We start from the raw sequence: 27,299 nt of genomic DNA on the forward strand, positions 1-27,299 counted from the left end.
AAACTTACCCTGGTGCAACTTAAGGCCATTGAGCAAGATTTAGTTGTACAGCACATGCTTTACAAAGTCATTGCTGCAGGTTTCAATTTTGCTTGTAGATGAGTGACTGATAACTAGCTTTCATGTGGCATTCCACTTCTTTTATTGATTGCATTTTCATAACAAAGAAATGAAATATTTCATTGCTCTCCAGCAACTTGTACAGCTGTAACATAGGAGTACTATCAACACTGAAAAATCATAGCAAGGTGCAGTTTCTCTGTAGTCACAATCTACCTTATGATATAAACTGTAGTTAATTTAGGAGTAAATTTGCAGTGACACATCCTGTAAGCATAACTTCAGACTCGTCTCTCCTATTTCTACTTAAAATCAGAAGCTTTGGGAATTTTGGTGGTTGTTTGAGTGATTCAATTCCCCTTCAGTCTTCTACCTCTGTGTTTCTGTGGGTTCCAATCATTCTGATTTATTGTGCAAACTCAGTATGACTTCAGGTAAATGACTGCCAAAATACCCACTGCTAAGTTAAAATAATGAGAGGCTGTCCGAAGGCCCCAGCCGGCGCTGCTCCAGCAACGTCTCCCTTCTGTTACATTATGCTCTTTATAATGCTGGTTCATTGTTTGTTGTGCAGTTGGAGAGCCTTCGACTGCAATACCTTTATTTTGTGGGGGTTTTCAGAGAGCTGCAATTTAAGCTACAGGGCATATGTTTAATTGGAAAGAATTGTTTCTGCCTCAAGAGTCTGTATTGTAAAGCTAAACCTGTTCTTGGGTTGAGGGGAGAGGGAGACAAACTTACCAGGTTCTAAGCTACAGTTAAAGTAATTTTGAATGAGAAAGATGTGTATTAAAAATAAACTCAAGTTTTGGCATTAGAGGGCTTAAAAATAATTCTGAATGACAGCACCCCAACATCACTTGCCACTAATGTTACCAATAGGATGTTGCTTTTGCTGCTGCTGATTGTCCTACAGCTTTCTTGCTTTTTTCTCCTCAGCCAAGTTTCTCTCATGCTCACCTCTTTTTGTCTTGTTTGTGTTATCTCTTTGGGTGCTCTTTCATCCATATCGGAATCTAGTGAGTAAAGTGCTGCTCTCCACGCTTGCTGCTCTGCACCCTTTACACTTACACCTGAGGGAGTTTGCCCAAAATGGGAAATCTTTTTGGGGAGAAAGGATACGCTCAATTGCTGCGTGACCTGAAATCACGAGGAAAGTATTGCATAGGCTCTCTTATACATTGTACACATTCCGTGTGTACTGTCTTTTGTGGGAAGGGAAATAATTTGTCTATTCCTTTTCTGCTATTGACTGGAAGGAGATAGGGGAGAAAGAGGAAGGCTAACGGGTTTTATTTGGAGATGTTAATAAATTTGCTTGCTGATGCCATGCTTAGGATTTGTATATCCTTAATGCTCTTTTCCCTTGTGTACGCCGCTCTTTTTCTGCCATATTACTGCAGTGTGACTTTAACAGCATACAGTGGTGATTTATTTTAATATGGTACTGAAATCTCCATTTGTAAATAATCCAGTCTGCTGCTGTGTAAGTAGCTGATGAAATGTCTTTACTGGGTCTGCTGCGTATGAAAGAAACCACAACATTAGGCAATAAAAACTACTAACAGAATGTTACAAAACCAAGACCATGACAAAAAAGCAGCATGTTTTGGATCTATCATTTTTATTCTTGGGACAGATTTTATTATTTTTGGAACTATTACAAGACCTATGTTAAATATTGTGGATGACGAGAGGAAACAGACTCTTGGCAAACATGGAAAACCAATTACAGCGTATTACCGTGTTCCCCTTCCAATAAAGGAGGGGCTAAACCAAAAGTTTATTCTTTACTTAGCAGCTGGGGAAAAAAGTGCTCTGGCATTAGGGGTGGTTTGAGGAAAGACTGTTACTGCAGCACTCTCACTGCAGGCAGTCCCAGCTGCAGAAGGCAGTTTTATCCCAGTCTAAAGAAGCATGCTGTTGTCACAGGAGCTCTGATGAAAGAAATTGCTGTTTATACTATCAGATGTACTGCTCACTTCTGGATATAATAACAATGATCCATGCTTGGATGCAGTCTGCAGTACTGCAAATCTTGTCACTGTGCTGTTTCTGAAAACTTCTTCTGACATCAATTGGAATGTGTACCTGGTGCTCAGATTTCATTGCTGCATCACAGGGCTCTGTGTGACGCAGAAGTGTAAGGGGTAGAGAAAACCAACTCTAAACTTTACACAGAGGCCAGGGTGCTACAAAGCATGTACATCCATTCAGACTGCTGTCCCAAGTAGCAGCTCTTGTAAAACTGACCACAGCAGCGTGAATGTAAAAGAAGCAGGGCAGCAACATGCGTTTGTGCTGGTCCTTGGAGCATAAGTATGATTTAAAGGTTTCTTCATTAAGGGTTCAAGTATAAAAGTTTGTTTTGGGTACAATTTTGATGTTTGGTGTAAACTACCACAGGATCCCATTAGCCTTTCTTTCTGAAGCCCTGTACTACGTATCAAATTAACTGGAGGTTTGCTTTTTCTGGACTCAGACATATAATGCAGGGAAGAAAGAAAATCTGAGTCAACAGGGTCAGTTAGAAGAGATCAAGGTGCCTGTAACAGTGGTTAATTGAGGTGTAAAGCTGCCCCAGTTGCAATACTTAAGGGAACATCGCACTTTCTGATCGTGACTTGGGGAGATATTTCCAGATGCAGGAAATGTTTGAAGTAATATCATTTACAGGATGGTTAAATGCCAGGGGTTCTCACGTCAAACAATGTGCATGGAGTTGTTTGCTGTTATCCCAATAACGTGGCAGAGGGAGAGGAAGGAAGGCTCCCAATGTTACCCAGCAGCGTTGCAAGTGTTGCTGCTGTGTATCTGCAGCATGGGGCTGCTATGGCACTGTGACCAAGTGACCCAGGGGCAGGCAACACTTGGTAAGGGTGGGACCAAGGGAGGGAAAACTGCTGATCTGAAGTCAGGCTTGTGGAGAAATGGTGAGAGCTGGGCAAGTTTAGTCACAAAGAACTGGCTCAAGAAACTGAACCTAGGGAGAGCACTTGGCTGGGATTGTTGTATACAGCATAGTTTTGTCTTGGATGTGTCTGGAAGTAAAAGCCTTCTAACCCATATTTTCTGTTTGTTTTGTAAGGATGGATAGACCTTATTCAAGGGGTGGTGGTTGGGTTCGTATCAAAAGTACTTGAGAGAGAGAGAGCCAGCACAGAAAAAGGGGCTTCTGGTGTCCTTGACAGTCAATCTAGCCAAACAGTGAGTGGCTGCTTAATGCAACCGGTCCAAAAATCCAGCAGGTGGTTGGTGCAGTTTCTCCTTCCCTTATGTTCAGAGGAACGTGCCTGCAAAGAAAGTAGGACACTTGTGGTGTTGCCTGTAATGTTGGAGTGATAATGTTTGTGATGTAACTTCAGAGGAAATGGCATCCTCACCATTGAAGAAAATCTAGTTTGTATGATCATATTGGCCTGCTCAGATCTGCTGTTTTCTTTCTGGATTGCAGAGCTTCATGTGTTGTGTGTTTTTTCACATCTTTGATACCTTACTTTTCTTCCTCTTTGTTATTTCTCTCACCCTTTCCTTTCCTTGTTGGTTTTTGCAGGTGGCTGGCTTTTTAGGGGAAATTGTTAGAGGAGCAGTGTATTTAGTTCCCTATCATTCTGGAAAACCTTTAGTAACCATCACTGGAAAGAAGTGCTGCTTTTGTTTGCTTTGTGCACAGGATATCACTTCCTTGCCTGCACTGAAGAGGAGAAATAATACTTAGAAGGTCAGAGGGATGACGTAGGTCAGTTAAAAGCCAAAGCAGCATTATTTCTTACATGTTGGAGAAAGTTCTGTCTTGCAAATGGGCATAAGAAGCATTGCTTGATGACCTAGCATGTTTTATTTAATGCGCTGTTCCAGTCGCACTGAAAATAAGCTTCATAGTTTGGCTACTTTGAATAAAGCAGGCTTTATTCCTAACAGTGCTGTTACATAAACGTAGCATATGTAGGTGGCCATAGCCCCTCCTGCTTTACTGAGGGACCTGGGAGATGAACAGGGCACGCAAGGAAATGAGCTGAGTTGTGCCTTACAGGTGCGCTGTGAGGCTGAGCAAGAGAAGCGGTAGGAGCCTGGGTGTGGAGAGGGAGGCAGCGTGTGTGGCTCAATCATAGAATGGTTTGAGGTGGAAGGAACCTTTAAAGGCCATGTAGTCCAACTGCCCCGCAATGGGTACAGCTAGATCCCTTCTCCTAAGTGCAGCCTTGATGTGGGTACTACTTTGTAGCTCACTAAACTCATCTCCTAGCAGCAGCAGCTTCAATACAAACACGTATAAGGAAAACACAGCACATGTTAGCAGCTTTCTGGCCAGGCGCCATCCTGGCAGTGCATTTTTTGTGGGTATTTTGGGCTTTATTTCGAAGGTGAATATAACCTCAATTCCATCCTCGCACCTTTTCACGGTAGTTCATTTGCTGCTTGCAATGAAAGTTTTCCTTCGGTGTCAGCTGAACTCAAAAACGTGAGGAGGCTCCGTTCAGGGTTGCAGCAGAGGAGAAGCTGCTACAAACGATCGCTGTGCGAGCCCAAGATTAAGCCCGCTCGCTGCAGGGGAAGGTGACGTCTCTCGTTATCGGGGCGCTGGGAGCCAGCCTGCCCTCGAGCCGTCTCGTCTTCCTGCTCTGAGCGGACCGAGGCATCTCTCGGAGGTATGCAAAGCAGCAGGGCGATACTCGCAGTCTTATCAGCGGCTATCGGTCGGATCTGCCGTTTGTTCCAGACTCCACCTTCGCTTGGAAAGAGCTTGCGATGCCATGAGGTAATTCTTCCTTCCTGCTCGTTCCGACTGCCGTTCGCCCTTGCCTGCCTTAGGCCTGGGCAGCACATAGCAGGCAGCCTGCCGCCCTGCCCACCCACCGTCCCTTCCCTCCCTGCGCCCCGACGGCGCTGCTCCGTGGTGCCCGCGGGCCGGCTGTGCCCTGCCGCCGAGCACCGCCGCTTCGTCCACAGGCGGAAGGCGCGGCACGGCTGGGCCGGTATACATCCGCATTATTTTGATTTACCTCAAATTGATTAGGAACAGGTCCGGCCTCGCGTACCATAAACACCTATTAAAGCGAAATAAATACGTCTACGGGGAGCTCGAATTAAACGGGGCAGCGAGAAGCGGCGGCGCGCCTCGCGCAGGGAGGCCCCACGCAGCCCCAGCTCTCCGCGGGAGGCCTCGCCCGCGCCGGCCGTGAGGGGGCGGCGCTCCCATTGGCCGGCGGCCGCGCCCAATCAGCGCGGCGGGGGGAAGCCCGGCCGCGGGGTGACGTCGCGCGAGGAGCGGCCGTTGGGGGTGGTGGGGCGGGGCCGGCTGTGCTCCCCGTGCGGGCGGGGGCGGGCGTTGCTTTGGCGGCGGCTTCGGGAGGCGCTGAGGCGGTGCGAGGCACCTGACGCCGGTATTCCCCGTAGCGGGACGGTCTCCTCCTCCTATTCCTTCTCCTCCTCCTTCTTTCTGTGTAGTCTTCCGGGGAGCCCCGTCGCACCCACCGGCCCCTCAGCACGCGTCCGGCGGCCGCAAAATGGCGCCTCCCGGCGGCACCGCGGGCGGCAGAGGACCAGGAGCGGGGCTTCGTGGTGTCCGCCTGCCGCAGCTGTTGGGCTTGGCGATGGGCGCGGGAATAGAAGCAACGAAGTGAAATGTTGTAGTCCTGAGGTGGCTAGATAGCCCAATTTTATGTCTGAAAATATTTTAATGAGTAAAGCTGTTAAACGCCCAACGCTTTGCTTGTGAATGAACCAAAAACCTGGCGGGATCGTACCTCCTGCACATGCTCTGTGCTGACACTGACTTTGCTCACTGTGAGCCAGAGTGGCCTCTTATAGAGGGGAAAAATGTGGAGAAAATGGGAGTTTCCCATCAAGCCAGCTTCAGTGAAGGCTCTCTGTAGACGATCCATTGCTAACTGCAAAGCTGAGAGCAGCACAGTTGCATCTTACAGAGATGAACTGACCTTTCCTCGTTGGTCTGCACCTTTAAACTCGAGGAGGTGCTTAGAGTTAAGAGGAGAAGCGGCATTGGCCTGGGGAGCGCCCTGGGGGCGTTGTGCCCACAGACAGGACAAGCCCAGGAGGGCATGCTGGGACACCGAGCTCCAGAACACGGCACCTGAAAGGTTGGAGTGATTGCACACAGCTGGACAGCTCTCCATCACCTCTGATGTCTTGGCTCAGGTGGGTGTAAGCGGGTGTAGAAATACAGATGCTGTGCATTTCTAGGTACGCGCTGATAGTATTTATGCATTGGAAAACTCCCTGATGGTGAGACAAGCAGCAGCATCTGAGAAGCACATAGGCCTAATTGATTCCAGACCCAGCCGGCCTGGAGTTTGTTTCCTCTTATTCCAACTTTCTGACCTTGTAAAAATTATCTTGATTGTGTTATACTAAAACAAGGCCGTGATCTTGCAAAAACTACCATGTGTGTGACTGCCGGGCGGCACCAAGTGGAGCGCTGCAGATGGAACCAATGCTGATGGCACTCGGCCCCAAGTTCGCTTGTTTGTTTTGCTTTGCTGTATCTGATCCTGGTGAAGCAATCGTCTCACTTCTGCTGAACACAGAATCTGGAGTTTCGTTTTTAAAAGAGGTAAAAAGTGTGTAGTAAAACGTACGAGGTAAGGGGTATGTTTTAAATCCTGGCAGTAGTTTCAGATCTTGGAGTTTTATGGCATTTCAACTTAGAGAGATAACAGCAAGGATTTAAAATAAATACTTACTGCCCGTAAGTTCTACACTACTTTCTTTTTTCCTTGTGTACTGGAGGTCTGTGTATTTCAAAGAATTTTTTCTAGGACTTGGTATGAAAGTTTAAGGACTTACTGCCTTTGATGGTAACTTTTATGATGCTGTTGTACCTTTGCATGAAAAAGTAATAAAAAAGACCTAGGGCAGCATAAAGCATTTGACGTGTGGCTGTCTTTGGTGCTGGAGAAATTGTGAGTGTAACTGTTTTCTGCCTGACAGCGACCCAAGGCCCACCTACAGTGATCCTTTTCTCATGCTAAGTGCTTCTCCTTGCACTGGGAAATCTGCAGCCTGCTGGCCTTAAACCCCTGTGAAGACTTGTAACAGAAAAATCCTTTCCAGCATGTTGTTATAATTATGATCCCTTTTCTTTATTTCTCTGAAGATTCCCTTTTTTTCTTGCAGATCAAGAATAAACTATGCATTTGTGTCTTTATCAGGAAGCCTCCCACTGGCGGTCCCTGTAAGCACTGGGATTGTCTGTCTGATAGCAGGAGGCTTATAAACAGCAGCTCCAGGTGGGAGCGAGCCTTCTGCTCCTCCCTCTGCTCTACTGCAATCCCCATTCATTGTTGCCCCTGGAACTGACACTGAACTGCAAGTGTGAGAAAACCATGGCTGCCTGGCTGGGTACCACATCTGCCTTTACCTGAGCTCATAGAATGAATCATAGAATGGCCTGGGTTGACAAGGACTACAATGATCATCAAGTTTCAACCCCCCTGCTATGTGCAGGGTCACCAACCACCAGACCAGGCTGCCCAGAGCCGCATCCAGCCTGGCCTTGAATGCCTCCAGGGATGGGGCATCCACAGCCTCCTTGGGCAACCTGTTCCAGTGCATCACCACTCTCTGAGTGAAAAACTTCCTCCTAATATCTAACCTAAACCTCTCCTGTCTCAGTTTAAAGCTATTCCCCCTTGTCCTATTACTATCCACCCTTGTAAACAGCCATTCCCCCTTCTGTTTATATGCTCCCTTCAAGTATTGGAAGGCCACACTGAGGTCTCCCTGGAGCCTTCTCTTTTCCAAGATCACTGACATACAGATATTGCAGGGAATTTTCTTGTATATAACATAGCACATCAAATGATCCTGAATGTACAACAACAAATACAACAAAAAATTAAACCTATCTAGCAGCTTTTATGTGTTGTTAAAGCTGGTTTCTGGGACGTTGGTGTGAAAAGGGGAGATTGCATCTTGTTTGAAATTTTTATCTTCCTTGTGAAGATTTCTTGTTTTCCTACAGACCTTAAGGTGGAAGTGGAGAGTGGTAGATTATATATCAAATGCAAAAAAAAAAGCTGACAGCATGTGCGGTGTCCTGGCTCAGAATTTGTGTTGGTAACTTCCTATGCCAAAGATGTAACAATGAATGCTAGTGCTGATGTTGTATCTTGTTGCCTCTGTCTTCCAGCCGCTGCTTTTCTAATAAGTTGTACAAGAACTTCAAGTAAAATCCTGCCTGCTCAGAAGTAATGCTGCCTTCCATGCTCTCAGTGCTAAATATACAGCATGTTCTGGCTTGTAATTTTTAAGAGAGAAAACAATTGGTCCGTTGCTTACAGGTTGTGTCATCCGGTGCAGCGATAGTGCGCAGCTCACCAAATGTGACCTGTGACATTACCCATGCAATGCACATCTCCTCCCTCTTCTGCAACCACAGGATGAAGACATGAGGTCTGATTGCCTTAATATTTCAGCAATTTCTGTCCTTCTGCTGAGAACCAACAAGCAATATGATGATTGTGCAAGTTTCTGGTAATACACGAAGTATAAACAAGCACACATGCAAAAGGTGAATTTCTGGGTGGTTTCCAGGGGAGTTCTGTCAGTGCTGCAGAGCTGAGGTATTTAAACACAAAACAAGTTTTGGATTCAAAACAGAAACAGAAAAGAAGCAGAACGGAGCGGGACAAAGTGAGGCATTGGAAGGGTGTGGTGGTTTATATGCTGACCTGTGACTCTGGATTTATTTCTTTATGGTTGGTGATTCTGGGTAATGAACACCTCTACTTTCAGGTAATGTCAGCTAGAATGACAAGTGCGTCTCATGAAATCTGACACAACACTTTGCCTGTGAGATATTATCAGAATATATTTTATTAAATTCAGTCTTAAATTTTAATATTTGCAAAGTACAATGAGCAGTGCATAGATTTATGTCCCTTGATGATCAAAGCCAGGTAGTTGTTTCTTTTTCTCGCAATGAAGTGCTGCATAAGGGACGTGCATGTGGCCAGACTGTAAGAAGGAATGAAAAAGTAAGCTTGAGTCCTTATATATTTGCTGAATTTATCTCACAGTTCGGACATCCCAGTGCCCACTGTAACTGATGTAAGCTGTGGTGTGTGCATGTTATCCCTGTCCTCTGTACGATGCTGATTCATATTCAGCTTGAGCCCATCATGTGCCGTGGAATGGAGATCACAGCTGACAACTTTGCTACTCCTTTGCAGCAGAACTGTGATAAACTTTAAACATAACTAACTGTGTATGAGACGCTATTTTCAGGGACGAGTCTGAAGTAGGGGATGGAACAATTTATTTTGTCTCCTCCTTACAAGTGTACGGTGCTTTTACATCTGTCTGATAACTTTTTGAAACAATATTGCCATGCCCGCCCTTTTTGAGAGGGAAAGGAGGAGACAGGGAGGGAAGGAGACAGAAGAGATGTCATGGATTGCTCTGCTGTAAGGCACTGCATACTATTGTGATAAGTGCAGTGTGAGAAAACATAAAAAAGAATATTAATTGCTGTAATGCAGAGTGTGTTTATGAAATGTCTGGATTACACCAAGCTGGGCGGATGGTGACTTCTATGGATGATCAGCTTAAAAATCAAAATGAATTTAACAACAGAAAACTGAAATTCAATTAAAACAATCACCAATTTCTTGCAGAAAGCAAGCTGGATGGTTACATAAGTGTGGAGAGAGTCACTAACTAAACAGCAACTGACAACAGTTTTGCTTTTGCAAAATCCAATGCTCTCTTAGGATTTATCAATAGGTGGCATATGTAAGTCACAGAGTGAAAGGTAGGGATGATTCCACAAGTGCTAGCGAGGCCTCAGCTATAGCACTGCCTTTGGTTTGGTCTTCTCTGATGAAAAATAAGGACAGTTCAGGGCAAAAAGAAGGAAGTGGTGTAGAGTATAAAAGTACGTGGTGAAGGAAATCAGTATGTTGAGTGTTAGAAGGATTTGGATAAATTATCCCAATGTGCAAGGCAAGAAGGTGTCTTTGAGTGGTGGAGGAAAGTTGAGTTAAACTAATCTGTATAGAGGAAACATGCTTTAGATTGGGCATGGGAAGGGTGGGAGAATGGTTTAGGTAGGATGTTTGGAGGGTGGGAGGGGATGCAACAGCAACTTTTAGGTTGGCCCAGTGAAATACCAGAACAAGCAGCTTGGGAAGTTGGGGTATCTCCTTCCTTGAGGGCTTCCAGGAACAGGTTAGACAGACATCTGCTGGGGATTGTCTGCCCACTTGATCCTATCTCTGTGCGGCCACTGTGACCAGATGGTCTCCCCAGATCCTTGCTGTCTTCTTTCTGGAAGTTTAGTGAGCAGGGAGTGGGCTGGGCCTGAGTTTAATGAGAAAACGGTATTATCTGGTTAGCTGATACTCTTTCAGGATAGAAAAATGAATCAGAGAAAAGCACATCTCACTTATTGAAAGAAATTTATTTTGTTGTTGTTGTCTTGCAATTTTATGAAGCATTTACAAAAAAATAGATGGAAAAAAAATTAAATGTAACACATTTAAGCTGTCCCTCAAGCATTATTAGCATAACAGATTCAAGAAACAATTTAAAATGTATCTTTTCCTCCATGAACATAAGTAGCTAAAGTAACTAGTTTACAATTATTTGTCAAGGGTATTATAAAGGGTGTTTGGATGTGTTTCTAGATCACATCATGCTGTATGTAACTGACCACTGCTTCTGTAGGTATTTCTGACCATGCCCCGGAATTTAGCACCCGAGTGTTTCTGGAATGCTTAAAGCCAAGAAAGTAATGGTGACGAGTTATTCTATCCCAGCACAAGTTGCTCAGCACCTCATTGAAAACTATGGAAGGGAAGCTGAAGGAAGCACGTGAGCCTCTCCCTTTCCCACAGGCAAGCTCAGTGACTGCACGGTGTCCCCATGCTGGCAGCTCCCTGCCCGCCCCAGTGAAACGTGGCGGCCACAGGACGTGCTGCTCACAGCCAGGGGACGTGACCCTGCGGCCGGTCATGGGCGCCCCGAGCCGGCCCTTGTGCTGCGCCCTGTGCGGAGGAGGAAGTGGTGGCGGCAGCGTGTTGCTAAGCAGGCGGGCTGCTGTGTTTTTCTGTCAGCTGATGTGTGTGTCAGGTGTGTGACTTCATTCTGAGATATGATGCGTTCCATTTATTAAGGACAAAGGTCAGAAGCCGTCGACACGGTGGTAGCTGAGACTCGCCATATAAGAGAGGAGTGTTCTTATCCAGCAGAGATGGAAGTGGGAGCCTTTACCGTGCTGAGAACCCGTGATGGCAGAGAGCGGCACAGCCCATGAGCACACGGCTCGGGAGAGCAGCTCCCGTGGAATCCCCTCCTGCATCTAGAGGTGGTCAGAGACAGCGAGCTGAGGTGACTGACGTTTTAGACCTTTGAGCTCACATGGAAAGCTAAGAGGAAATCTTGCTTCTGACAACATTAAGCCTATTGGAGAAGGAGAGCAGGATTATCACCTCTGTAGTGGGAGCACGAGTTGCTGCATCTCAGCTGATGTTGTTGCTATACCAGAAAACTTGCAGAGAGCAGAGCAAATTGTGAGAGCGATGCTGCTTGCTGCTGCAGGACTCTTAGTGTGAGGCTCATGTCCTAGGGCTAGCGGCACATGGTGCCCGTTCCCCAGCTGAGGAGCTCCCCATGTTTCTGTGGCTGCTGGGCTGGTGCCAGCCCGTGCCACTCCTGTCTGGCTTTCAACACGAGCACAAAGCCACCACCGTGCCTGTCCCCTGATGGCCCTCGCTCCCTTAGCTTGCTGGTGCCACAGGGTGGCTCCGTGCAGCACCACGCTCCCGGCACACTGAGATGTTCACGAAGTTCACTCTGGTACGAGCCTGCCACTTCCTGCCACTAACCGAGGTCTGGGTGCGTGCAGCATGTCAGCCTGCGGTACATCGGTGAGCAATTTCTTCTAGAGAAAGGGATTTTGTTTTCCTTTAGCGTATGGCACATCATTATCATCTGTGCCCTTAGCCCCCTCAGCCTCCTGTTCTTCCATTGCTGCCTAATTTCTGAGAAGCTTTGAGTAAAACTTTCAGTTGTGAAAGAAAGAGAAACCACTTGTCTTTTTTACTTCTTCTCCATTTCTCTGCAGTAGTACCTAGAGAGGAATAAAGCACGAGTGTGTGTAGGGGTTGTGCAATTGAGGAGATGCTTCCCCCCTACTGCAGGACAAAGTGCAGTGCTTTGGGCTGCACCCAAGCACAGGGGCACAGGGCTCCTGGTCTGGGTGCTACAGCTCCTGTTGTAGTTTCACAAAGAGAAAAGTAAAAGGTTGTGGAGTAAGAAGGCATCAAGTGTTGGATACATCAGTACAGAACTCCCTTGGGGACCACAGGTTCCTTCATCAACAGAGTTTCTAGGAATCTTGGAGAACTGGCACTGTCAGATGTCGTCCTGCCTTCTGAACAACCGTGTCTGGACTTTAGATCTCCATTTCACTATAGCTGCCTTGTAAAACAGATGCTGGTTCTTCAAAGTCCTTTGGATAAGTAACCTTCCTTAGTATTTCCATGTGATGCAGAATCGTTTGCATTTTGTGAGAGCGGTGTTTCAGAACACATGTAAATTCTGCCTCATAACCTCAGCGCCTCCCTTCTTGCAGAGCACATTACCTTATCTGTGCGTCATGATGCCTGTCTCAGCAAGTGACTTGCTCGGCTGTGCACACTGTGTCCCCACCTCGAAGCCTTACCTAGCGAGGTGAATGCAGCGTTGCATTCAGGCTCTGTCAGCGCACATACCCTTGCTCGGCAACTGCTGTCGAAATTCTCAGCCATCAATGCAAATTCTTTCTAATCTGCTAGCCAAATGGCTGCCTGCATCATGTGGATTACCCAGCTTGCCAGCACACAAAGGGCTGGGTGACTACAAGGGAATTTTCATCCCTGTCATCTCCTGGATACTTTAATGAGCTCTTACCAATAAGGTTAATCACCGAGACTTCCACCTCAGCCTCTCTTTGCTCTCCTATGGTGCCTCACGGTGCGTGTTGGCAACCGGGGGCGTTATGGCTTTCTCTTTGGGGACAGGCCGATGGATGAGTCAGTTTCAATACTTTTCCTCCGTACAGAAATGCAGTGATGTATTTCGGCTGTGTCTTTCGCAGCGGTAGCGCACATGTGTGTTAACGCCTGCCTCGTGAGGGCTGACTCACACCTCTGAGCGCTTTCCCCAACTCTCCATGTCTTACTCTTAGTGACTTCCCTTGCTTCTACATGCTTTGTCAAAGTGGCGCCCGCAGCTCTTCGTTCTGGCTCTGAGGAATGTCTGGGGTCCCTTCCCATGGGCACGACCTGCAGCAAGCCACTTCTTCCATAGGCCTGGCCAAAGGTCTGCCTTATAGGGTGAGAGAATCCAGCTCTGTTCCTGCAGAAGGAGGGATGCACGGGGGATGTGAGCGTTTTCTTTTTTCTTGGAATGCACTATTGAACCAGGCTGCCACACGCTTTCCCTCTTGCTGCGGTGACACAGTGACACGCTTTTTGAAGAACAGCCACACTCCTGTGATTGCCTGATCCTGTCACCACACCGCTCTTGAGGCATTTTCTGTGCTCGGAAGCTCTGCAATCTGATTTCTGCTCAACAAGAAACTGAAACAAGCTTCTAGGGGGAGCCGCGGGGCTGCTGCCGTTCGTCTCACAGTGAGCTTCTCCCTGCCCTGACTGCTGGGGAACTCCAATCTCTGATCGCAGGGGCAGTTCCTATGCCGTGCCAAAGTGCCGGGGTGGGGAGGCAACTCAGCAACACGCGCCCAGCACCAGGCTGCAAGGTAAGGAACCACTGCAGGGCTGTTTGCTCTCAGCTGAAAACTGAGTAAACTGAAACTGGTTGCATTCAGCAGGGAGAACGCCTGTGTGCAGTTGTTTTCACACAGCAGAGAGATGCGTTTTAAAAATAGCACCGTCGTAAACCAAGCAAATTTGGTGGAGCCGTACTCTGGGCATGTGCTGCTTTCAAGTGATTTTCAACACCGTTTCCACTCGCTATTTTTAACTTTATGGACGACCACTGTGAGGAACAGGGGAGGCTTTATGTGGCCACCGGGCCCAGGAGCGGGCCAGGCACTGCCCGTCGTGCATCTTGCCTTGGTTTGGCACAGCACTGAGGTGGGCGCGCAGAACGGGAGCGAACGGAGCTTCGGGTGCTCCCGTTGGCGGTGGCTTCAGTTTCCCTCTCAACCTGCCACAAGCAGCGAGGAAAAGGAGTTACTTCACCAAGTGCTGCCTCGCAGCTCCCACACAGCGGCACACAGCATCCCGGCGCTACTTCTACATCTCAGCCCCTCGCACTTTTCAGACTCGTTCAGTTCCCACAGCGGCTCTGACGGACTACTGCGCGCTGCCGGTGCCCGCGCTCTGACGGGATTTGCGCGGTTCCCCCGCACGGAGCCCGTTCCGCGCACACCGCCCCGCACCGCGCGGAGCCCTCCGCCCGCCGCCGTGCCCACGAGGCGAGGCCGGGCCTCGCGGGCAGCGCCCGATGGCCGCCGGGACAAAGTCCGCCGGGCGCGGCGGGAGGCCCCGGCTCCGCGGAAAACAGCGGGGGACGACCCCGGGGCCGGTCCGAGGGATGCCGCGCGACGTCGCTCCCGTCTCCGGGCCCGGCCCCGAGCGGTCGCGGGGGCGTCCCGGGACGCGGAGCTGAACCCGCGGGGCTGCGGGCCGTTCTTCTCGGCCTCGGCGGCGGACAGGGCGGAGCGCCCGGGGCATTTGCATGGGGGACGCCGCTCCGCTCCGCTCCGCGCCCTGCCGCCTCCCGCCGCGCTTCCGGGGCCGAGGCCGGGGGCCGGTTAGTGACCCCGCGCCCCTCCCCCGCGCTGGGCCGGCTCGCCACCGCCATCGCCACCACCGCCGCCGCTTCTTCTTCTTTTTTTTTCTTTTCTTTTCCTTTTCTTTTCTTTTCTTTTCCTTTTCCTTTTTTTTTTTTTTTTTTTGTTGCATAAATTATGCCGGGCGGGGCCGTGACGTCGCAGTGGGGCGGAGCGCGTGGCCGCGCTCGCCCCCGGGGAGGGGGCGGTGTCGGGGGCGCGCCTTGTGGTGGCGGAGGGAGGGGAAGAAGGAGGAGGAGGAGGAGGGGGCGGCCGCGGCAGCCGCCTGGCTGGCTGGTGTCTCGCTCGGCTCGGCTCCTGCGGGCGCGCTCGCTCGCTCGCTCGGGAACTATCGGATTAAACTTGAATCGAGTGAAATTACACAAAGGAGCGGAGCGGAGCCGGGACCCGGCGGAGAGACCGAAACTGCCCGAACCCCGCGCTGACCCTTCCTCTCTCCCTCCCCTCTCCCTCCCGCCCCGGTCGAGGAGCCCCCTCCTCCCCTCTTAGCCCGGCCCCGGGGCGAGCGAGCAACTCCGTGTGCGTGTGTGAGCTCCGCGCCCCCCCCGGCCGGCGGCACCAACTCCGCGCCGGGTGCCCCCCTCCCGCCCGGCCCTCGGCGGAGGGCAGCGAGCAGCGAGCGGGGGGCGCCGGCCCCCGACGGCCCCGCGTCGGCCCCGGTGAGTGCCCGGGGAGGGGGCGGGCGGGAGGGCGCGGAGCGGCAGCGGGGCCGGGGGTGGGTAGGGGGACGCCGCGCGGCCGCGGGCGGGGCCGGGGGGGGGTCCCAGCGGGGCGCTTCCCCCGGTGTAAATGGCTTTTTGTTGTGCTGCGGCCGCCTCGGGGGAGGGGAGGGCAGCGGGGAGCCGGAGCGGCGGCGCCCCTTCCCCTTTCTCTCCCCCCCAACCCCCCCACCCCGTCGCCCCGGTTCCTCTCGTTAAGTTTGCGGGAAAAGTTGAGCGCAAAGTGCTCGGTGGGGGCGGCGGGAGCGCCCCCCCCCCGCCCCCCTCCTCCGTGCTTGACCACGCTGCCGACGGCACGGGAAGCGCTGTAACAAAGTGAGGGCGCTGCCCTGGCCCGGCCCGGCCCGGCTCGGCCCCGCACATGGGGCTCAGCCCCCAGCGGAGGGAGGCAGGAAGGCGGGCGGAGGGAGGAGGAGGAGGAGGAGGAAGGAGCACGCGGTGCCGGTGCGCGATTGTCCTGCTCCGGTGGCAGGCGGGCAGCGGGGGGGGCGGCGGGAAAGAAAGGAGCGCAGGGCTCGGGGGTGGGTGGAGGGGGGGTTACCGGAGGCCGCGCTGTGGGGTCGGGGAACGGGGGCGGTGGGGAGCGCGGGGAGAGCGCACGCAGCGGCACTGCCGCCGCCCCGCCGGGAGCCGCCGCACGGCCGTTCTGAGGCGGCGGCGGCGGAGCGGCTGCGTGCGCCTGGAAGTGGGAAGCGGACGGGGCGCGCGTCCGTCCGTGTGTCCGTCCGTGCAGGCAGCGAGCAGCCATCATTCCACCGCGGGCGTGCGGCCCGGTAGCCTAAGGGAAGTGGACGCGCTCCCACGCTGGGACTCTCTCCCCCTCCCCCCGACCTTTTCCCCCCTCCTCTTATTTTTTATTTTATTTTTTTTCCCTTTGTTTATTTTTTACTGTTGTTGTTATTTATTTTTTTTCCTTCCCGGCTCGGTCACTCTCGCCCCCGGTCCGAAGGAGTTTTTTTTTAAACAGACAATGGACAAAAGAAAAGTAGCAGCGCCCGGGGAGTTCCCTCGGCACCGCCGCGGGGCCGCTGGATGCGCCGCGCAACTCGCCCCGCACTTGCCCACTTTCCGCCTTTGTTTTCGTTTGGGAAAGAGCCGAGCGTGCCCTCCGTCTCCCGAAAAGGGCCATTTTCCATCCGCGGCCGCTCGCCCTTCCGCGGGTTCCCGGCTCGGGGAATATCGGCGTAACCTCAGCGCGGTAACTTTGTTTCCGTGCCGATGTGCGCCCCGGTTTTTGTTGCTCCCGTGGCGGCGGGGCTGTGTTTATACAGAAGATGGCTTTCGGGAGAATGTGTTCGCCTCCCCCCTTTCCCTCCCCCAACCCCCCCCCCTTTATTTTTTTCTCTCTCGTGCTATACGGGACTGGCGAGGCACAAACAAGTTGAACAAAACATGTTTCTGTTCATTTCCTCACAGATCATCCATTCTAACGACGGCAAAAAAATCTTAATGACTATGACCTTAGCAGCACGGGGAGCTGATTTCCCCCAATTATAAATCCCGTTAGTTTGCGGTAATGTGTGAGTATCAATATATAATTCATACTAAAAGCATGATCCGTAATTATTATTTTTATTTTTTATTTTTTTTTTAAATGAAAGTTGAAATCCGTCTTTTCCCAATGAGAATGCCGCATCTGTCGCTCGGAGTGTTTTTGTCTTGCTGTTGCACAACAGAGGCTCTCCAGTCTTTAACCTAAAATGGCAGCTTTAATTTGACTGGGGCCCATTCATTGACAGTGATAATAAAAAGGCTGAAAGCTAAATGTGGCCGGGTGCTGGGGGCGCGCCTGCAGAGCCCCCTCCATTGCCAGGCACTGAACAGGGAGCAACTTCCCAGCTCCCAGCTCTTCTGCTCTGTCCCAAAAGTTTCCAGTGCATTTTTTTTTTTTTTGTGTGCTTTTTTTTTTTTTTTTTTAATTTGGGAAGAAAGAAAGAACAAAAAATCGTGGTGCTATGCTTACAGCCCCTGCTAGGCACCGGGGTTGCCGACAGACTTGGCAGTGCTCGCGTTGTCAGGGGGCTGCTTCTGTGGGCTCTGCCTCCGTAACAGCAGTGGAAAAATTCTCATGATGCTTTCTAACATCAGATGGGGTCTGGAGAACGTTCACGGTTTGTTTCTGGGGACCGTAACAGGTGATGAGAACAATGACGTGCTCAACACTTGCCCATCTCTGGCTGCTGGAAGTGGGAGCACTGCCTGTTCCCCATTGCTGGGGTTATGGGTGTGTGGGGTCCGTGGGCACTTCTCTAGGAGAAACCCACAACTGCTTGGGAAAAATCATTGTGTTCAGTATTGGGCACCATTGGAAGTTTGGAACAGTTGCACAAAACAAAATTTCCCCTGTGGGAGCACTGTAGAATGCCAGAGCTTGGCACGGCATCTGTCCCGCTCTTCTCTTTACCTGATGTGCTTATTTCCAGGATTTTCAAGCTTATTTCTTTCAATAAGAAATAGATAAAGGATAATTTTGAAAGCTGCACGACAGAGTGTTAAATGCTTGTGACTGTGAGTTTAACTGAATTAGTGCTTCCCTGATACTAATTGGATAATCGTATTGGACCAAATATCTCACTAAATATTTAGCAGCGTAATGATATTTCTGTTATTCTTGTCAATTCTGGCTGGACTTTTCAAACTTCTCAGATAGAGGTCTACGATGGTTTCATCACCTCTTCTGTAATTAAGGGAATTTGTGATCATGACTGAAGATCGCTCAGCTCTTATGGGGAAAACAATAATTTTTAAGGATGCGGTGCTGTAAAAATATCATCCGGAAGGGGACACAGCAGCACCCTGCACTCAGAACTTGGCACGCTGGTGGGAGGTGGGTGCTGTAGCCACTCTTCTTTGAATGTGGTCAGTGTGGACTCTGGGGAGGTCCAGGTCCCAGGAGCATCACAGAGTTCCAGCTCTGCAGAGAGCTCAGCTGGGGCTGTTTTGGAGAGCTGTTTACTGTTGGGCACTGAGAAGTTTTTGATTTATGCCTGTGGTATTTCTCATTAACGTTCAGATGATATTAGGGCTTGGTGACATGTGGAATGAGCGGATTGCCAATGAGGGTGGCACAAGCCCAAGGTGGGAGAAGCTTTGCCCAGGTGCTGCACCAGAACTTAGCCCTGTATCTGGAGGTGGTCCTTGGTGCCAGAGAGCAGCATGGCTTTAAAGCAAGGACAAAATGAACATCTATAAGTGATTTTCTTTTCTTTTTTTTTTTCTGCTGAGGTGCGAGGCCCAAGTTGCAGGAACTTTGCAGGTTTTCCAGTGCTGCTTAAAACCTTGTGCTGAGGCTCTGCATATTGCCATATCCCGAGCATCCTGGAGCATCTGGCTGCTTGGTTGTTTGGTTTGCAGTGTATGGCGTGGTGCGTAAAGGTCGCTCAGCTGGGAGGAGGGGGGAAAAGTAGCTGGGAAGGAAGCAGGCAGAAATAAACAAGTGTGTCACCTTAATTTGTGTGTCGTATCTCCACCCTTTGTTTCCTCTTCATCCTATTTTGATATTCTTGGTTGGAAAGCCTTAAGAACCTGCTGGGTGGTGTTGGCCATGGGGAACCTGGTGTTATTCAGACAAGGCTGCTGGCACCTGCCTGGAGCTCCCTGTTCCCCTAATCCTGACCTCTTTGTGTGTCTGCGGTAAGCAGGTTGCTGAGCACCTGGGTTGGGGTCTGGCTTGCTGGTGCCCATAAGCATAATAAATACCTGTATCTTATTTTTAAGTTTCTTGTCTGCATGAGAAAATAGCAAATTTTGGTAAACCATCTTTTTTTTTTTTTTTTTTTTTTTTTTTACAAAGGAGTCTTTTGTGCACAGAAGGAACTTTAGATCTCACTTTTCTGGTAGAAAAGTTATTATATTAATGGACTGCACTGATTTAGCTTAGTTAGGACAGACGTTAACTTTCTCCCTTCCCATCATTCCCTATTTATGCAAACAGCTTGTTTGCTCAGTTACAGCCTGCTGGGCTTTGATGGAGGGAAGTCTGGGGTATTGTTTGTGTATGAATGAAAAGGCAAAGGAAAACTCCAATGCAGTTATTATTATTATTTTAGAACTCTTTCAGAGCACAGAATAAGGCATGGTGTGCAGAAACATCCCGTGTTGTTATTGGGATTCTGCTGGGATGCTGACAGAGTTCCCCCCCGCTGGTTCCTTCCCATCTCTGGGTCCTGTTCTCCATGGCTTTGCTGAAGCCAGTGGCTGTGGAAATACCACCCCATAGTTCAGCGTTAAAAATACTTGGAAGACAGTTGGAAGACATGTTAGAAGGAAAAAAAAAAAAGCCTCTGTGACCTAAAGGACACATTCCGAGCGCCTGAATATGACAACAAAGCTCTTAAGGATATTCTTAAGTATACAAAAGCTGATTAGCTGCTAGCTTCCAATTCTGTGACTTTTCAGAGATGTAAACACGCACCTCAGAGGAGGCCGGCCTGCTCTGTGCTGCTGGGCCCTCCTGTGCAGCGACCGCTGCTCCGTGCATCCTGCTGCTGTGGCAGCTCCAGCCTGAAGAGCAGGAATTGACATTGCTCAATGAAACCATCCTAATCTAAAAGTTAAACTCATGAGAAGATTGCTAATTATCATGTAAGCCGCCGCGTTAGCCTGGTGCCATAGCGCGTGACGTTGCGAGCTTCCTGGCGTATAAGAGCTAACTTGGAGACCTGGCTGGCGTGGCACAGGGCTCTGTGGTGACCTAGATAGTGATGGGGTGTGGTGCTGCTGGGCTTCCACCACGCTGCCTATAACCTACCTGTGCCATGGGCAGCTGCTGTGATGAGAGGGCCTCGAGGGGAGCAGAGGGAATAAATAACCTGGGGAATCAGCTTGGTGGAAAAAGTCGTTGCAGCCAACATGTCTGCCTTTTTCCTGATGGTTCTGGGAGGAAAATTAAATTTCACGTCTCCAGGTCTGATCCTAGGGGTTGTTCTGCTTGGGCTCCCCTTGGTCATTGCACCATGGTGACTTTGCCTGCCGTGCTTGGAAGGTTCTGCACCAAATGGTTTTAGAAGCACCTTAATTTTAATGACTTTGAGTCACTTAAGCTCTTCGCTTGAGCTTTCTGCTTGCTGCTGTAACTTCAACTTCAGGTCTCTGGCTTCAGAATTTCTTCGTTGTGATTTTTGCAGGCCCACCCTGCAGTTTGTCCTGATCTCTGTCTACCAGGTCAGCCTCCCTTCTAAAACGCTTTGTGGAGGTGCGCATCAGATGTACAAAGCATCATTTCTTTTAAGTGGGAAAGGCAGTCTTGCTCTGAAATATAAACGTTATTTCTTACTCTTTCTTCCCCCTGTTCATTCCCAGCTTTCCCACAGACGTTTTCAGCCTGCATCTTTCCTACCTCCTTTTTAATCTTCTTTCCAATTGATGTTGCTCTTTGTTTGCTTAGCAGGGTTGTGTTTTCCTTGCTAGCCTCAGATTATTAGGACACATTGCAGAATAAACAGCATTTCAGCTCTAATAGGGCTGCTCTTTGCCCGCAGTGCAGAGGATGCTGCTGCCAGTATGTAAGGAATTGGGGAGCTGCTCTGAGCCCCATGTAGTTCTGTCACTTCAGCTTCTGTGTTTGTGGAAACTGTTTTCTTGCATTGTTCAGTAGTTAACAAACAGCTGTAAGGTGTGTTCTTCTTGCTCCGTGATGTGGGATATGTGTGGGCGAGAAGCCTAGTCCTCTCACCTGTTCTGTCTAACTCCAAAGCTACAGATTAACCCTATCCAGATGGTGAAATCTGGGGTGTGTGGAGGAGCACAGGGGTCTGGATGCTGCTCAGAGCTGCACAGAAGGTTTGGAGTGCAGAGGTTGTGATGGTGTGAAGTGGATCCAAACCTGGATCAAGTCAAGACTTAGTAAAGACATGTTTTTGTCCGAATCTCTGTATGGGAAGCCTGTAGGTTGATTGTTCAGAGAGTGAACAGCATTTGCTAAAAGCCTGTAGGTTGATTGTTTAGAGAGTGAACAGCATTTGCTAAAAAACATAGGTTCTAGATGCTAAGGAGTAGTGGTCATTCTGCAAGAGAGAACTGAAGAGAAACAGCAAGAAATCTGTAGTTGTAGAAGTTTAGAGCTCAGTGTCAGGAGAAAGAGGAGAAAAGGTTTTCCTCAGAGAAAGTTTTGGGGCAGTGCTATCCCGGCGGGATGTGGAACAAACCCCTGCGGGATAGGAATAGGAAACTCAGTTCAGAATTTCAGCTCTGGCAACTTGTGTGGGCTGGTGAGCGGGGAGGCCGTGCCGATGGTGACGTACTGTATCAGCGTATTCCTTGCTTAGAGAGCTGCTTAGATAGAAATCCAAGGCTGAAATGCTACTTGTCAGCTTGGACTGTAGAGAGCAGCAGTTTAGTATTTAATCTTAGAGCTGAAGTAAGACAACCTGAAAGGATATCTGACTTTGTTTTTAATGCTCGATAGAAGGAGGATTACAGAAAGGAGGGTAATGGTGAGGCTAACAGATGTTCGAAAACTGCTCTGATAAGGCTGAGATGGCATTGCACATAGGTGAGAGACTGGTAAGTTTCAGGGATGCATCTTAATTAGTAGTTGGGATGTGCCAGTTCTCAGAATCTTGTAACTATGTATTGCTGGATAGGAGAGCATCTTTCAAGTCCAGAAATCCGGTGTTCCTGATAACTTGAGTCTTTTTTACTTTCGTATTTGAATGTATAGTGTTTATATGGGATCAGAAATCACTCTACAACTGTGGTTATTAGGTTGAAGTAAGGTGTAAGACGTTCTGATGAACCGCCTGGCATGCATCTAGGTGCAAGTCCTGTGGCTTTTTGAGGCTGTGCTCTGAGTTCTGCTACCTTGGGTCGGCAGCGGCTACTTGTTGATGCTGCCAGATAGAAAGCGGACAGGTCCCTGTCTGTGATTGTGGGTCTGGGAGCTTGGGCTGTGCTGCAAGCTCCTGGGAACAGTTCAGGTCTGGATTTCTGGTAGAGGTCCCAGGGAGGTTTGTCAGGATGGCCTCAACACAGGCCCTGTGCCATTCAAGCCACCGCTTACGTGAGCACAGAGGTCCCTTGAACTCCGGTGAAGGGACTCCTGTTACAGCGTAATTCTTGCCTTGAGTTGTTCTAAACACGAAGAATTAAACCGAGAGCTTACAGCAAGCAATTTAATCTCTTGATTTAGGAAGGAGTCATTCAGGAAGTGAGTTAAATAGGGGCTCCTTACATGCCTGAGGAGGTAAGTCTGGGAAAGACCTGCTAAGTAATTCACTGTATTTATCGGTGCTGTTATGAGGTGTCTGCCACACTTTGCATTTGCTTAGCTCTGTGAATGGGGTGCAGCCTTACTCATCCCTGCTTTCATCATCCTTTCTTGGGAGGGGAAGTGAACAAGCAGGCTTCAGCCTCAAGCAAGGGGGAAGTGATCTCTGCAGAGGTGTGCTTTGTTGTGGGCCGTTAATTCGTACAGAAGTAAAAACAGGCAGCGATGCAATTCCCCATTTCCATCGTATCTTCAGAGAGGTCACTGGAAAACTGGCATCACCTTCACTTGCCCTTCAGCTGTACTACAGTTCTGCAGCAATGGTCAGCCTCAAGCAGCTCTTGGGGATTGCACTTAGCCTATTTCAGTCAGGACTGGAGCTTTGTGGCAGCCGTGCAGAGAAAGAAAAGGAAAAAGAATTGTTTGGCAGAGTTGGTTGAGGGCAGTGCAGGAGCAGTTCCCAGCCTGGTTCTGATCACTGGTGTAGAAGATGACTGTTTTAGAAGTCACGCGTGTGAGATGTTGCATTGAAGCTTAAGAAAAGAAAAGTGGAAGGGGGAAGTGGTTTGTGCCTTTTCACTTAATCATGGTTAGATTTAAAGAAGTGCATGTTTAAGGTGACCGAGTTCTGAAACGACTCCTCCTCAAGGAAATAAGTGGACGCCTCATACCCTCGCTCTCCCTACAGCCACCAGCAAATGACTGCTTGGCTTTGAGGTACTGAAAACGACCACTTCAGCTCCTAAAAAATGGCAGATGGAAGGTGCTGCTCCAACTTTTCTTCTTAGAAGAAACTCCCCTACCACAGCAAGTGTTCTAATCCCAATTCATGAGGCATTTTTCTCTTTTCACCACCCTCTGTCTCTGAGGAAAGAAGACCGGGCTACCTGCCTCTCTGGAAGGAGTGGCCAAGCCCTTGTCCCTGCTGAGCTTGGTGTGGGGCTGGGGGCACAGCTGGGCTTTTGGGGCTGGGGTGCTGTGGCAATGTACACCACTCGGGTAAGGTGGCATGGGCACAGAAAGGAGGATATCAGTCAACCTACAGGGAAAAAGCATTGCTCTGAAAACCTGGTGGCACGTGGTGAAACACCTTGTTGGCTGGACTGCCTCCCTCAAGGCTTTTTTTTCCCTCAGGAATTTAAGGAAGCAGGGATGCCAGCCTTCTGCATCAGGTCTGCTTGGGTTCTGCCCCAGCAGAAAAGGCCAAGTTCTCGCTGTTTTCTCCTTAACAGAAATTCTTGTAGCTTTTCTTTGCCAGATGGCTTTTTGAGATTGGTGCTCACTTTCCAGTGGCTTTTTTTTTTTTTAAACTGAAGTAGAATCTCCACAGCTTTCTTCACCTATTCTCTTCTACCTGAGTTATGCTCATCCTCATCTTTTATCTCTATGAGAGCACTTTTTTTTTTTCTGCTGTAGTGTTATATGTAAATCTGTATAGAGAGTACGTATTATAGTTCTTGTACAATAAATTATTTGGTAGCTCTTAGGACAGCTGGAAGGTATTGAGTGTTGCCTCGCAGTCCATCTAATCACATATAAGTCAGGATGTGAGTTGGGGAACGCAGTGAGCTAATTTAGCAGGACATTGTTCTGCCAGGAGAAGTTTCCACTCTGCCTTTGTCCCCCTGCACCCTTCTTCCCAGGCGCCTGGCTCTAAAGCAGCTGTGCTTGTCAGGTCCTTCTGGGAACCACTTTAGTTCACTGAAATGGCAGAAAAATAACCCGGGAAAATGGAGAGTAGTTTGCTGTTGTAATGAATCAAACTGGCTCATAAAAGGATCTGATGAACACCAGAGCTGGTACTAAGGACAAGGGGGGCCTGTGGCTTGGAAAGCAACAAGCCCTTTTCATCTTTTCATTTTGGTGGCAGTGAGCAAGTGGATTGGATCAGTTGCCTGGGAACCTTCCTGGATGAAACAGAGATGGAATAATCATTTGCGAAGCAAAGGACACCAAAAGGAAAATGTGCTGGCTCGAGTTCAATCTGATATTGAAATTTGTTTATTCTAGCGATGGTATGGACTGCGTGCTCTAAACTGTTTGTTAGAATTAATAAACTACTGTCCAGAAGTTGATTTTTCCCTTTGAGGTAGAAGAACAAAAGCTGAGGAGATTTACTGAGGTGTAAATGGCTTTGTGGAGGTCTCATATTTGGAGTATTTCATCTTCAAAACACTTGATTCACAAGAAAGTGCATCGTTCTATGTGTTCTCCTCATTTTGTGTTGTTTTTGTGGGTGTGATTCTCTGTGGTAAGCTTGAAGTTCTCCGTTAGGTTCATAAACCTCCAGAGCCAAATTGTATGTCCCAAATTGTATCGAATCAATGTTTAACTCAGAGGGTTTGATTACTCGGAACTTTATCCCAAGTATCTGCATTATTCTTACATTAGATTGAGGTGGTGTGAGATTTCTTGGTCTTCGTAGATAGCAAAGACTGTGTTGTTCTGATGGTTCTGAAGCTTTCCCACAGTGAAATGAACATGTGATTAATTGCAATCACATTGCTCTTAGTTGTTTGAAGTGGGTGAAAGATACATTGCAAGTAAAATAGCATGCTGTTTGGGTACTTGTTTCACAGTGCTTCTGCTGCCCATTGGAGAGACAGATGGGTGTTTGACGCTCTGTAGGAGCGGACATATCACAGAAAGTCGGCAGCTCTGTCTCAGGAACTCATACTCAGGCTTCCTAACAATTTTGGGTGACTTTCAGAGCAGCAGGAATACATCAGGAGAAGCTGCTCGCTTCTGCAGAGCCATGGTTATTGTGCAGTTCTATTTGTAAACTGCCTGCTGTATGACAGGAATGTACCACGCAGGTGAAAGAGTGGATTCTCCTTTCCATTTTTCTTGAAATACAGACGACTGTGTGTACTTTAATGGAAGGTGAATGCTTGCTGTGTTACTCCATAGGAAGAAATGTGGTGCCTTGTAGATGGATCCTTTTTGCACATTTTAAATTTGAAAGTGACCTTTCAGGAGCTGCAGGGATGGCAGGAGAACAGCATAGGGGACTTGCAAGTTGGGACCTGAGGATGTTGCACACTGCTTCTGGGGAAAGCTCTGAGGAGTGGTGGCTCTGACTCACGTTGTGTGTATTCAGAGCGAATGCTGTAGTTACTAAAAGCAGCTTGTTTACTTTAGGAGTTGTATGTGCTAGCTCTAATGGACATTAGGAAGCCCAAAGCACAGCTGTAAAACATCTGTCTCAGGGACCAGGTCTTGTCTGTCTGATGAATTTTTGTCCTGCATTTCATGTTCAGATTTAAAAAAGAAATATATATATATTTAGTAGGGAAGTTCTTATCCTTCCTGCTTGAAGGCTGGGTTACACTTGAAAAGCTATCATGCTGTTGTCCTGAAATCAGAACTTAAAATAGTGACTCAGTATTAACTTAACTCCGCTTCCTCTTTAATCCGATCATCTTGCTTGCTATATGACCTTATAACACCTTAATTTAAAGGCTGCTTATTCCAGTGGATTAAATTTGGAGGTGTCTGGAGTGGTGGGCATTGCTACAGGAAGTGCTTAAGAGGAACTGAAAAACCATGTAGCCTCAAAAAGCCCCCAGAATGAAGGAGGTGATATTTTCCTACTCGCTGATGCTGACAGTGGATGGATGTTACTAATGTATGGTCTGTGCAGCAGTGCAGGACTTGCTAAAAGTTAGGGGAGTTTTGAGGATATGGTTCTGCTGTGCTCTAGGTATAAGTATATTCATTTCTAATAAGTGAATTTGATGCTCTTAGCTTAATGTATACATCAATAGGCTACAAGACAACATACCTGCTCAGCACTTGCCCCTCGGGGTGGTCAGTTGGCTTCTTTTCCCTTGCATTTAGTGCTAGTGTGCTCAGCAGGCATTTGTGAGCCAGGGACTCCAGTGCTGCTCCCAGAAGGTATGTCAGGCTCATAGTGATGGCTTTTGAGGTCTGCCATGCTGGGCTTGGTAATAGTTGCTGTGTTCACACCAGCTCTCATCACGTGATTGTGGTTATTTACACAGCATTAATTTTGTCTTGATGCTGCTCTTGTGAGGCAGGTGAAGACTATCCTTAAGAGCAGAGTTCGTCTTCTAATGAGCACTTTTAGAAACCCATTGTGAAGTTTAGAAGTAGAAAGAGCATAGTTTCTATCACACACTATGTTATTAGCCATTTTGTCTCATATTTTCTGTGAGGGTTTTCTTCCATCTCAAGTCAAACCTTGACTAAACCAAACAGGAACCAACCAATCTCTTTGAACAGCTGTGTGTTGGGTGTGATCTGAGTATGGGGCTTACAGTCACTTTTCCTATACTCGTGAAACCCTTGATTGTTATGAGCCTTGGAAAAATCAACAACTGGCTTGTGCTGCCTTGTGTTGGGTGGAGGTTTAGCAGAAGGCTTGTTATGCTGTATGGGGCACACGCCGCTGCACTCCTTCCTGCGGAGGCAAAGGCTGGAAACTGTGGAGAGGCACAGCCCTTAAGGGCTTGTTGCAGCCACGGCT

At 48.7% G+C, this 27,299-nt stretch overlaps 1 protein-coding gene across 6 annotated transcripts in view; it reads left to right on the forward strand.

Moving 5' to 3' along the window:
- Positions 1 to 15,130: 15,130 nt before the first annotated feature.
- The window catches only part of CHD7 (chromodomain helicase DNA binding protein 7), a 127,306-nt gene continuing 115,137 nt past the window's right edge, over positions 15,131 to 27,299 (forward strand). For 4 of the 6 annotated variants that reach the window (XM_052703392.1, XM_052703396.1, XM_052703397.1 and 1 more), the window contains exons 1-2: positions 15,131 to 15,543; positions 17,020 to 17,123. The gene's annotated coding sequence lies outside the window, so the exon portion shown is untranslated. Of the gene's footprint in view, positions 15,544 to 16,029; positions 16,048 to 17,019; positions 17,124 to 27,299 lie in introns of those variants that run through there. The other 2 variants (XM_052703393.1, XM_052703394.1) reach the window with 2 other exon arrangements.

This window comes from Tympanuchus pallidicinctus, unplaced genomic scaffold (genome assembly GCF_026119805.1).
Source record: "Tympanuchus pallidicinctus isolate F22 unplaced genomic scaffold, pur_lepc_1.0 scaffold5, whole genome shotgun sequence".
Lineage (NCBI taxonomy): Eukaryota > Metazoa > Chordata > Aves > Galliformes > Phasianidae > Tympanuchus > Tympanuchus pallidicinctus.